Consider the following 13,037-nt stretch of genomic DNA (forward strand, 5'->3'; position numbering starts at 1 on the left):
CAATTGGAAGACGTCTGCTAATGGTTCAGCTTTTATTCATTTTTAAATTATAATCCTGAGTCATTTTACCTAAAATCAAGGAACTATTTTTAGGGTCAGAGCATGCATGCTTTTCATAAGCAGCAGAGGCATTGCATATCTGTTCCAAGTCAAGTTTTGGAAGTAGTTATTCTTTTTGAAAGTTATTTTTTTTTCCTGTGGCATTTCATGGAAAACACTTGTTCTAGCCAATAAGTTATGGGTATGTTTTTCTTAGACTGAAGAGATTCTTAATATGAATAAGCTAATTGAAGTCATGGGAATAAGTGCAATTAAGAAATTTTTGGTTTATAATACAATCATGTAGTTGGAAAGAATCTGGAGAAAACATATATATTTTTAAACTTTTGTATTCAGGCTAAAAGATATCACTAGCTATTCTCCCCCCCGCCCCCAACAAAATAGTGTCTATCTTGTTTAAAACAGATCTGTTTTCGAAGATGTTTGGAAAGAGAATACAAATCAACCAGGTAAATTCTAACTTCTAGAGGTTCTTAAGAATGGAGCTATTTACATAATTTTTTGGGGTAAATTTAACGACAAAAGATAACTACATAACAATATATGCCTTTCAGTAGTATTACTACTCTTTGTGATCTGCTTCAGTCCTCCCATACTTTCTACTCCACTATTTTTCATTTTTCAGTTTCCATTCCTCTCCTAAAAAAGCTACAGATTTGTTCCTGTTATATGCTACAAAGACTCCTCTGAGTGACCACATCTTGGATATATATATATATATATACATATATATATAATTTTTCCCCTCTCTCTCCGCAGGGGGTGGGGGTTAATGGTATTAATTTGGGGGGTTTGCCACGAGCCAGTATTCTTCGAATACTCTGCATTTCCCAGACTGCTATTTACTGGTTGACTTCACTGTAGTCTGATACAAAGATACTCCACGGAAGTGGTGAAAGGAGGGCAGATGGATCCTCAGACTTCGGTGCGAAACAGCAGCTGGGTCTTCAATGCTCTCCCTCCCTGATAACAGGATTCTTTTCTTTTCTCTCTCTCTTTTTTTTTTCTCTTAGTTTCTCTACTTGATTGTCCTGCTGTGTGTAAGTACATTCACTCAGCTCTATGAGGAAGGGTAACATTTTCTTTAAGATGACACGTTTACTGGTGACTCAAGCGGACACCGGCTTCAATCTGTTCCCAGGAACTGAACCCGACAAACGTTGTCTCCTCTCATTCATGTCTCCAAACAAGAATTTCTGGAGACAGACTGTGTCCGTGCAATGAACTGAGGTTTAGTGAACAGAAGGAGAGCAAAAGCGCTTGCGAGGGAGCTAAAGAATGAAAGTCAGTGATGGTTCACCTTAAAATGGCCCTGAAGAGTCAGGTGGGAAGAGTTAGACTCAGCTGGGAAGTCCACGTGCCGCATTAGGTTTCCCAGGTCGTCCCCACCCCCCGACTGCCTGCCGGCCTTCTCCTGGTGCGCCTGATATTCGGGCATGCGCAGTCAGGGTCAGTTCTGATTGGTTGTTCTAGCTAGGGCAATGTTACGTAGGCACCTTTGGCTGCCTGTGATAGGCTGTGGTCTGGCGGTGACTCCATCTTTGTTTGTCTCGCCCTGCTGCCACGTGGACTCCTGGGCCGTGGGGCTGTGTCCCACCAGCACCTGCCCTAACACGGCCTTTTGTTGTGGCGTTCTGGCCTAATGGCAGGTTTCTCTACTAGGCTGTTGTGCCTGGGGTGGCCATAATTTGGTAAGCAAAGTTTCTATAGTTAATAGATATTACTTACTATAATGAATATTTACTGTAATTAATATAACATTACAGACGTCATATGTGTTAACATAAACCCAGCCTGGTGGAAGTCTGAAAGTCTCAAGCAGGGAATGCAATTGCAGACAGAATCAGGACTAGAAACCGCGACTCCCTTAGCTCTGTCCCTTTTCTATCTGTCTTCAAATTATTATTATTATTATTATTTCGTCTTTACACGGCATTGCTGTGTAGCACCAGAAAATATCTTGGAAAATACGTTTGGGACAGTTGGAAGAATCACTAACATTTCTGACTGTTGGAAGAGATGGGAATTCCTTTATCTAGCCTTCCCAAGGCAAAAGTTAAATTCTCAGGAACCAGACTTCTTTGAAACAATTTGAATCATAGGCTTTAGGCCTGAACTATCTGCTGTGTTCAGGAAGGTGTGTTGTGTGGAAGCGTTTGGGTTATGTGCAGCAGAGGCTGGCTAATGGTATGACTTCTGGGGTTCTGGGGTGCCAATGACTATTTTATTAACTTATCTTTACGTTATTTGCTACTAGGATTATTGTTGGGGTAGGTGCACTGTTTCTGGTGGGCATTATTTTTCTGGTGGACATTATTTTCCCTATTTCTGTTTTTGGCAGAAGTAGAGAGAGACACCACACACGCTGGGGGGGGATAGGTATGCCACGCCGCCACACTCCTTCATCACTCTTGAAGCTTCACCTCTGCAGGTGGAAATCCTGGTCTTGAACCCACGCCCCTCATATTTGGTGTGCTGTCTGGCAGCTGAGCCAACACTCCGTCCCTCCAGTGGCCTTTTTTATGTGGACAAGAGAAATTAGAGACTAAGCTGAGCACTTTTGGTTTGAGAGGTATCAGAACATGCTGATATGATAGTACTAGGGATATTTCCAGCTGGTGCCTGTTCTGATTAGCTAGTGTCTGTGCTATAAAAGTTATTACTTTTTTTTTTCATATCACTCCTGCCTACAGAGTCAACTCAAAATGCTCATTCATTCATGAAGAACATATTCATGGAGTTTGTAATAGGCTGTAAACACAATACTGATAGCAGGTAAAGCAACTGGGAGGCTAGGCTGGAGTGTACGAGTATAATTCAGCAGGAGAGACACATTTCTAGCTTTGAATGAAGAAAATAAAAAAGACCTGAGAGCCAGATAGGTTAGATTTATTATCTACTTTGTCATTTATTATCTTTCAGACCATGTAATTATTTATTACACAGTAACTGAGCAAATAGATTACCTGAATTCTTACATAATCAGTTAATAATCTGTGTGATCTTGCGCCAGTTACATAATCTTTTCAGGTTAAAATTTATAAAAAGTATCAAGAAGACTGTCCTAAAACTAAAGCAGATAGTATGTGACAGAGCTTAGTGGAACAGTGGAAAGTGACCTAGTATTACCATAGCTTTGTGATTTTTTTAAATCATTAATTTTATTTATTTATTTATTTATTTATTTTTGCTCATCACTACTCTGGTCCAACTTTTTCAGGTAGAAAGGGAGAGATAGGGGACCAGGCAGTGGTACACCTGGTTAAGCACACATGTTCCAGTGAACAAGGACCCAGCTTCAAGGCCTTGGTACCCATCTGCAGGAAGAAAGCTTCATGAGTGGTAAAGCAGGATTGCAGGTAAAGCAGGATTGCAAGCATCTCTCTGTCTTGCTCCCTCTCTGTCTCCTCTCAGATTTTCTTTGTCTCTATCCAATAATAAATAAATAAAAATATTTAAAAAAAAAGAAAGGGAGAGACAGAAAGAGAGAGACTCTAAGTACTGTGGATATCAGGGCCTCAGACCTGGGTCAGGAGGCATAACAAAGCAGGAAGCAGAACTTTCCAAGGTGAACTCTCTTACCAGCCCCAAATCATTAATATTTTCAAAGGCTAAAATTTTCAAATTACTCTTCAGCATCCAGAAATAAAATCATAACTTTTTTTTTTTTAACAGTACTGCTCTGCTGTGGGTTATGTTGATGCCGGGGATTGAACCTGGGACCTCTGAGTATCAGGCATGCAAGTCTGTTGCATATACTGCTGTGCTATTTCCTAGGTGTAATCATACCTTCTTTAATATGATTGTTAATTTGCCCATGTAGATTAATACATTTTTGTGATGCTTAACCTTGCTTGTAGGCACAGAAATAATCCTGCTTGATTTTTTGCAATATTCCCTGGAATTTAATCAGAAATGGATTTAGAATGAAAAACTATAAGTAATAGGCATGATGTTGATGCACAAAATCAGTTGTGAAAGAAATAGCATTTAAAAAATTTATTTATCGGGGTCGGGCGGTAGCCCAGCGGGTTAGGTGCACGTGGCGCAAAGCGCAAGGACTGGCGTAAGGACCCGGGTTCGAGCCGCGGCTCCCCACCTGCAGGGGAGTCGCTTCACAGGCGGTGAAGCAGGTCTGCAGGTGTCTGTCTTTCTCTCCCCCTCTCTGTCTTCCCCTCGTCTCTCCATTTCTCTCTGTCCTATCCAACAACGAACGACATCAGCAACATTAAGAACCGCAACAAGGCTACAACAACAAGGGCAACAAAAGGAGAAAAAAATGGCCTCCAGGAGCGGTGGATTCATGATGCAGGCACTGAACCCCAGCAATAACCCTGGAGACAAAAAAAAAAAAAAACAACTTATTTATCTATTCCCTTTTGTTGCCCTCGTTTTTTTTTAATTGTTGTAGTTATTGTTGTTGTTGTTGTTGGATAGGACAGAGAGAAAGGAAGAGAGGAGGGGAAGACAGAGAGGGGGAGAGAAAGCAGACACCTGCAGACCTGCTTCACTGCCTGTGAAGTGACTCCCCTGCAGGTGGAGAGCTGGGGGCTCGAACCAGGGTCCTTATGCCGGTCCTTGCACTTTGCACCACGTGCGCTTAACCCGCTGCGCCACTGCCCGACTCCCGAAACAGTGTTTCTTATTGCCTTTCAATGAATTCAAGTTTTCAACTGCATAGCACGTACGAACCTAGGCTGGCAGGAATCTTGCTCTCAGTTAGTTTTGAGTCGCCATTTACTGAGGTGGTATAAAGTTTCTAGAGTCTTTGCCGAGTAGCTAAGCATTGGAGGACACTTGCTGTTATCCTTCATCTCCTGCTGCTCAGTTACTCCCAAGTCACTCATTGTTGGGTCACAGCTCCCAAAGCTGTCATTTTCTCTGAGGTTTTACAGCTTCTCTGACCATGCCAGATGTGAGTGTGGGGCATATATGTTTTAGGGAATTATAAAGCTCTCCTTTCTTAACAGCTTAAGGGGTGTCTTCTTTTCTTTAGTAAAAGCTGATTACCAAGAGGTAATTTCAAGGGAGAATTTGTAAAAGAGAATCATTTTCATATTCTTGAGGCAATGAATTCCACGTCATAACAGCTCTGGGGGCTGACCAGGGCCAGGAATGGATACACAGAGAAGCAATGTAATTTGATAACACGATTGTGACCCTGGCATTTATTCCACATTCTGTAACACTTTACACAGCACAAAAACAACAAACAAACACCCAGTTCTTTTTCAAGACTTGGAAGAATTTCTTGCTAAAACCTTCTAAGCTGCATGTCTTTTCCAGAGAATAGCTCTTTTTATGAGCATTTCAATTTATTACATGGTTATTGATGTATTCAGAGTTCCTTTTTTTTTTTCTTAAGTCGATTTTGGTCATTTCAATTTTCTAGGAAAATTATCCATTTCACTGGGCTTATTGTGTGTAGCAATGAATCATACCTAGTACTGTAATTTAAAAAGTCTTACCTGTTTCGGGAGTTGTATTATTAAATAACAAAGATCCAAATGAGTTAGTTATGAAGATCTAATTGATTTGATTAAATGATTCATGAATCAGGCAGCATTACATCTAGTGAACTGCAAAGTGTTGTTAGAAGTACAGAATGGAAAAAAAAAAGAAAAAAGTACAGAATGGAATTTTCTTTTTTATAAGAAAGAGGGTGGCGCAAGATTATTGCAAAAGGAAAGGAATTATTTCAGGAAAATTCACCTTCCACTTGGGGAAATCGGGAGGATCTTATCAAGCAGACTATGTTTTCGAAACTACAGACTGATTTGCTTCAATCTCCACGTTCAGAAGCAGCTGAAATTGAAATTAAGTTACACATAATGCCTTGGTATTATAATATCAGTCATTTATTTTGCATTTTCTTATCAAATGACCTTAAGATCATCTTTTACTGATAGCTGTTTACTGAACATAACTACTGTTACCGACTTAAAAATACTACAAAATAGAAACAAATAATAAAAAGATTTCTACAACAAGAATCTCTTAAATACTCTTAAAATACTCTTAAAAGACTAAGAACTTATGTGCGTGAAAAGTCCTTGATTTACTGTAACACAGTCCATAATAAAGGAATAGAATACATCTTTCACAGAACAAATAGAACAGACATTCAAAGAAAAGGTTACCTTACATTCATTTAGATACATTACTCTTTATTCTTCATGTCACTTCTCTGTTTATTTTTCATTTAATTGAAGTCGTTTTCTAATCTGAACTATTCCTATATCTTTTTTAGTTTTTATTATGGTCATGAGTGAAACCTCTTAGATTCTGATTTTGTTCAGAAAAAATGCTCTAGGTTATAGATCACTGATAGAAGATTTTAGCATTATCTCCTGTGCAATATAGTTATCTTTACTGTTTCCATATTGATAGTGAACAAACATTTATGCCAAGCAGTTCTACAAAAGCCAAATACAAAATTTCCAAACCAGATTCCTCTCATCACTTAGCTATAATATATGACATACAACAGAATACAACAAAGCAAGATGTTTTAATAAAATTAAGGCACTTTAAATGTTCTCTTTTCATGACTCTACCATACCTATCAATCTTTTTTTTTTCAATTCTCCTTTTTTTAAAAAAATTTTTTATTAAGAAAGGATTAATGAACAAAAACATAAGGTAGGAGGGGTACAACTCCACACAATTCCCACCACCCAATCTCCATATCCCATCCCCTCCCCTGATAGCTTTCCCATTCTCTATCCCTCTGGGAGCATGGACCCAGGGTCATTGTGGGTTGCAGAAGGTAGAAGGTCTGGCTTCTGTAATTGCTTCCCCGCTGAACATGGGTGTTGACTGGTCGGTCCATACTCCCAGTCTGCCTCTCTCTTTCCCTAGTAGAGTGGGTCTCTGGGGAAGCTGAGCTCCAGGACACATTGGTGGGGTCTTCAATCCAGGGAAGCCTAGCCAGCATCCTGGTGGCATCTGGAACCTGGTGATTGAAAAGAGAGTTAACATATGAAGCCAAACAATTTGTTGAGCAATCATGGATCCCAAGCTTGGAATAGTGGAGAGGAAGTGTTAGGGGGATACTCACTGCAAACTCTAGTGTACTTCTGCTTTCAGGTATATATTTTGCAGTATTTTATGGATACGTGTGCACATAAGCTCTCTCTCACAGAAACTGGTGTATATTTAGGTTATGGGACTTTGTTAGAAAGTGAACTACCTGAGATGAAATTAGAGTGTACTATAAAAGGAAAGGTCTCACCCGAGTAATGAAGCTGAAGGGTTGTCATTCCACACGTGAAGTCTCTGGATACAGTCTGAGGTGAAGCATGTTGAGGTGGCAATCGTTGCGTTGGTTAGGTTGTGATCGGCGGATGCAATATTATTTGGTTTGGATTGGGAGATGCATACGGGAAAGTGGGCCCTATCCAAGGGTTCCAGGACTGGGGGAAGTAGGGGCTCTATAGTGGAGATGTGAGGTTCCTGCTGTCTTAGGGTTCAAAAAGACTATCGACAGTTAACTAAAAGCAGGACCTGATCAAATTGTAAGTAGGGCACCAAAGTAAAAACCCAGTGGTGAGGGGTAGATATGCAGTTTCCTGGGCCAGTGGGGGGTGGGAGTGGGCGGGAGGGATGGGTCACAGTCCTTTGGTGGTGGGAATGGTGTTTATGTACACTCCTAGCAAAATGTAGACATATAAATCAGTAGTTAATTAATATGAGAGGGGGGAAATTGATTGTATGTCTCAAAGTTTCTCAAAAGACAAACTGAATCTTTTTAATATATAGGCTATGTATTTGATATGCGGACTCTCTCAAAAGCCTAGACCAAGTAGATTAGAAGCATCCAATAGCACAGCTATATACAAGATACTGGAGACTGTACAGCAAACCATAACAAAAGGACTTTTCAAAGTTAACCCAATTACCAAATAATGTGATGATAACATACCTATCAATCTTAATTATTCATCTGAACTCAGATTAGATGGATAGCTTGTCTAGTTTTAGCAGACCGCACTTGCATTTATTTAGTTTCCTGGTTACTTTTGATGCCAATGTCATATTAAAAAGCAGTATGGTCTGATGTTTCTAGGACTCCATAGTTCACTGTCATGTGAATATAAGTAAAGTATACACACTTTTATTAAGTGAATAGACACTATTCAGTGTGGCAATATGGTGACTCACTGGATTATTTACTGGAATACTATGAATTATTCTTGAAATGTATTCATTTGATTCCCAGTTTCTTTTCTAAACCAGATCCTTTGCTGGCTAAGGGATCTCATAGTCACATTATATTTGACAACTTGGAAGCAACAGCAGTCAAAAAAAAAAATCATCTGGGCCTGGTGAAAACTTTGATGATAGTTGATCACATTAAACATGACCGTTTCCATAAGGGAATTTGGTATAATGACATAACCTCTTTAGTAAGATTTTACATCTGGTTATTAAAAGCATCATTTTACTATTTGCTCCTTAGCTTCCTTGCCAAATGACCAAATTTCTGTTTGCCATTTCAATCTTAAGTCAAGTTGAGAAATCCAAACAATCCTTTACTTTGGAAATCAATCTTTCTTTCCTTTCTTCCTTTCTTTTTCTTCTTTTCTTTTAAAAAATTTTTATTATGTGTGAGGGATTCATGGTTTACAGTAAACAGTAAATACGGTTGTTGATACATGTATAAAATTTCTCAGTTTTCTGCGAGGTGAGGCATTCTCACTGGCCCCTAGGCCCTCTTCCACTATATTGTCCTAGGACCTGGATGCCTACTGCCAGTCCCTGCTTCACACCCTGTAGCCCTTTACTTTGGCGCAGTACACCAAAGACAGTATAAGTTGTGCTCAGTTTCCCCTTCTGGTCTAATGTCTCAACTTTTGCCCACGAGTAAGATTATCCCATATTCACCCTACTATTTCTGGTTTATCTCACTTAACATGATTCTTTCAAGTTCCATCCAAGATGAGGTGAAAAAGGTGAATTCATTATTATTAATAGCTGAGTAGTGTTCCATTATTGTATATATACCGCAACTTGCTCAGCCACTCATCTGTTGTTGGACACTAGGGTTACTTCCAGGTTTAAGCTATTACACATTGTGCTGCTATGAACATAGGTATATACATATTTTTGGTTGGGTGTGTTGGGTTCCTTAGGATATATCCAGGAGAGGAATTGCAGAGTCATAGGGCAGATCCACTTCTAGCCTTCTGAGAGTTCTTCAGATCTGCTCTCCACAGGGGTTGTACCAATTTACATTCCCACCAGCAGTGCAGGAGGGTTCCTTTGTCCCCACACTCTCTCCAGCATTTGTTGCTGCTACCTTTTCTGATGTATGACATGCTCACAGGGGTAGGTAAAGTGGTGTCTCATTGTCTTTATTTGTATTTCTCTGACAATTACTTGAAACATTTATTTATTTATTTATTATTGGATAGAGACAGAGAGAAATTGAAAGGGGTGGGGGAGATAGAGAGGGAGAAAGACAGACACCTGCAACCCTGCTTCAGCACCTGTGGAGCTTTTCCCCCTGCAGGTGGGGACCAGGGGCTCGAACCTGAGTCCTTGTGCATTGTAATGTGAGCACTTAACCAGGTGAGCCACCACCTGGCCTTGAAACATTTTTTTTTTCTCATTTGGCAGTAGCGCAGCGGGTTAGGTGCATGTGGCGCGAAGCACAAGGCTCAGTGTAAGGATCCCCGTTCCAGCCCCCACTTCCCCACCTGCAGGGGAGTCGCTCCACAGGCGGTGAAACAGGTCTGCAGGTGTCTGTGTTTCTCTCCCCCTCTGCCTTCCCCTCCTCTCTCCATTTCTCTCTGTACTATCCAATGACAGCAGCAACAACAACAGCAACAATAATAATGACCACAACAATGATGGAACAAAGGCAACAAAAGGGGAAAAAATGGTCTCCAGGAGCAGTGGATTCGTGGTGCAGGCACTGAGCCCTGGCAGTAACCCTGGGGGGCAGAAAAAAAAAAAAGAACCTGGCTGCTATGCTGGAAAAAGTCCAGACTCACCTGTCTGAGAAAAGTCATGAGAAAAAGTCCTGAAAGATAAAAGAAAATACATGGAGAGAGCACAGACAGAGAAGGGCTGAGGGTTGAGCTGAACTTCGAGGTTCCTGAGTGACTCTGGCCAACACCAAACACTGCAGCTAGCTCATAATAGTATTCCAAATATTCCATTGTCCGGATGTATCACAGTTTAATTATCCGTTCACCTACTGAGAGGGGGCATGCATCATGGTTGTTTCCAAGTTGTGACAATTATGAGTAAAAACGCTACAGGCATCTGTGAGCAGGTTTTTGTGTGGACATGTTCTGAATTCCTCTGGACAAGAACCCAGGAGGGAGATTACTGGATTGTAGGATAAAACCCACTTAGTTTTCTGTGAAACTACGTAACTGTCTTCACAAATGGCTGTGCCCTTTGGCTTTCTCAGCAGCAATGCATCACACACATCAGCTGTGTCTCACTGCTCCTCCTACCTGTCAGCACAGGGTGTTGTCAATATTCCAGATTCTGACCATTCGGTAGCTTTGTAGTAGAATCTCGTAGCCATTGAATCATATGATGACGTATGATTTCGGCCATGGTTTTATATGCTTATTTGCCTTCTATATATCTTCCCCCACCCCGCCTTTTTTTTTTTTTCTTTTATGAAATGCAGGTTAAGCCTTTTTGCCCTAAGATCAGATTATTCTCTTGTTGAATTTTAAGAGATCTTTGTAGCTTGTTTTGACAATAGTCCTTTATCAGTATCTTCTGCTAATACTTTCTTCTGTGGCCGCTCTTTACATTCTTCGGACATCATCTTGCACAGAGCAGAGACTTTACATTCTTTTTAAAAAAATAAATATTTATTTCCTTTTGTTGCCCTAGTTGTTTTTTCATTGATGTAAGTTATTATTGTTGTCGTTGTTGTTGCATAGGACAGAGAGAAATGGAGAGAGGAGAGGAAGACAGAGAGGGGGAGAGAAAGACAAACACCTGCAGACCTGCTTCACTGCCTATGAAGCGACTTCCCTGCAGGTGGGGAGCTGGGGGCTCGAACTGGGATCCTTACGCTGGTCCTTGCGCTTTGCCCCATGTGCTCTTAACCCGCTGCGCTACCCCTGGACTCGGGAGACTTTACATTCTAATGGAGTCTGATTCAGCCATTGTTTCTTTCACTTTGCCTGGTCAGTCATTGTCATGCCCAAGGTTAGCTAGGTTTTCTCTCTAGCTGGCTTTTAAGGATTTAATGGTGTTTGTAGTCTCAGATATTTACATCTAGGGGTTTGATTTTTTTCTTTCTTTAGTTTATTTTTGTGAAGGGTGCAGGCTCTTTAGTTTGATTTTGTTGATTAGAATATTGATGTTTAGGCATCAAGGGTGACTACTGGGTGTGTGCCTCACTGTGAGGGATGTCCAGGTTTGAGCTGCAGCACCTTGTGGACATGCCATGGTGCCGGGCTAGCTTCGCGGGCGGGAGAGAGACGACCAGGGACTCATGGCTGAGCTCAGACCCAGTTCAGTCTTTATTGATGAGCGGGGATGCAGTTCAACAATCTAATCTCTATTAATTAGAAAATCCTGTCCTTTATATCTCCTGAGGTGGAAGTGTCAGGAAGAGGAAGTACTTAAGATAGGGGGTGGGGAGAAGGAAAAAGTGCACGAACCAGTGGGGATTAAAAGGTGGAAAACAGGGTGTGACTAGGAGAGGGGGTGGAGTGGAAAAAGAGCCTGAACCAGTGGGGATTAAACCAATGCGGGCAAAACAGTGATTATGTAAATAGACCACAGAGTCAAGCAATGCAACAGAAGGGGTCTTAGAAGCAGAATTTAAAAGCAGACCAACACCATGGTAGTAAAAGAAACTATGATACTGTGATATCTCTCCTAATCTCTCTATCTCTTTGTCTCTGAATGAATGGAAAAGCTGGTGTAGGAGCAGTGACATCATACATGCGTTAAAAAGGAAATTTTATCATTTTAATCATGTAACGTACAAATTTACATATATATAAAACAATTTGATTTTGGTGGAGTATTAACATAAAATGTACAGAGCTTTTAATTTCAAATTCTACTTGTTCATTGCTGGAATATAGCAAAGAGATTTGTTATGTTGTGCTGTGATACGTTATTTAATTTTGCCATATTACTGCGAGGCTCTGACTTACAGTGATGTAGAGGATTGAACCTGGGACTTTAAGAGCCTCAGGGAAAAAAATCTTTCACAGAACCATTATGCCATCTCCCTCACCCAGAAATTAACTTTTACATATTTGTCTTTTAACTTTCAACCTTACCATAGTTGTTTATTCCAGGATTTTGGTAATTTTTTTTTTTCACAATTTCTACAAAGGTGATCATGTCATTTGTAAACCTTTTTTTTCTTCCCATAATCTGTGTGTTTTAAATTTTTTTTCTTGTCTTTCTGCTTTAGATAGTCCTTCCAATATGATGATGAAAAAATGAATGGTGAGAGAAGACATTGCTGGTTTTGATCTTAATGGGAAGGCTTCAAGTTAGTCACCATTGAACTATGATTTTAATGTAACAATCTTGTACATAACCTTTATCAAGTTGAAGAGGTTCCTTTTACTCAGTCCTGCTTCACCGCTTGCAAAGCATTCCCCCTGCAGGTGGGGAATGGGGGCTTGAACCCAGGTCCTTGTGCGTTGTAACGTGCACTCAACCAGCTGTGCCACCAACTGGCCCCTATTTTATTATTTCTTTAAGTTTTTTTTTTATTGATAGGACAGACAGAAATTGAGAGAGGAGGAAGCGATAGAGACATCTGCATATCTGCTTCACTGCTTGTGAAGTGTTCTCCCTACAGATGGGGAGCAGGGGCTTGAACCCAGGTCATTGTGCTTGGTAATGTGTGTGCTCAACCAGGTGCACTATGGCCTGCCCCCTTATTCCTTTAGCCTCTCTCTCTTTTTTTTTTTTTTTGATACCTCAGCAGCCTCACACAAGTGCCATTTCGTCACCCAGTGGGCTGCTTT

General features: G+C 40.6%; 1 long non-coding RNA gene across 1 annotated transcript in view; it reads left to right on the plus strand.

Annotated features, from left to right (window-relative positions):
• The first annotated feature begins 1,659 nt into the window (after positions 1-1,659).
• Positions 1,660-13,037, plus strand: part of LOC132537726 (uncharacterized) — a 215,740-nt gene continuing 204,362 nt past the window's right edge. Inside the window, exon 1 of the long non-coding RNA XR_009549182.1 lies at positions 1,660-1,751. This is a non-coding gene — a long non-coding RNA (uncharacterized LOC132537726). The remainder of the gene's footprint in view (positions 1,752-13,037) is intronic.

The sequence above is a fragment of the Erinaceus europaeus genome, chromosome 3, assembly GCF_950295315.1.
Source record: "Erinaceus europaeus chromosome 3, mEriEur2.1, whole genome shotgun sequence".
NCBI lineage: Eukaryota > Metazoa > Chordata > Mammalia > Eulipotyphla > Erinaceidae > Erinaceus > Erinaceus europaeus.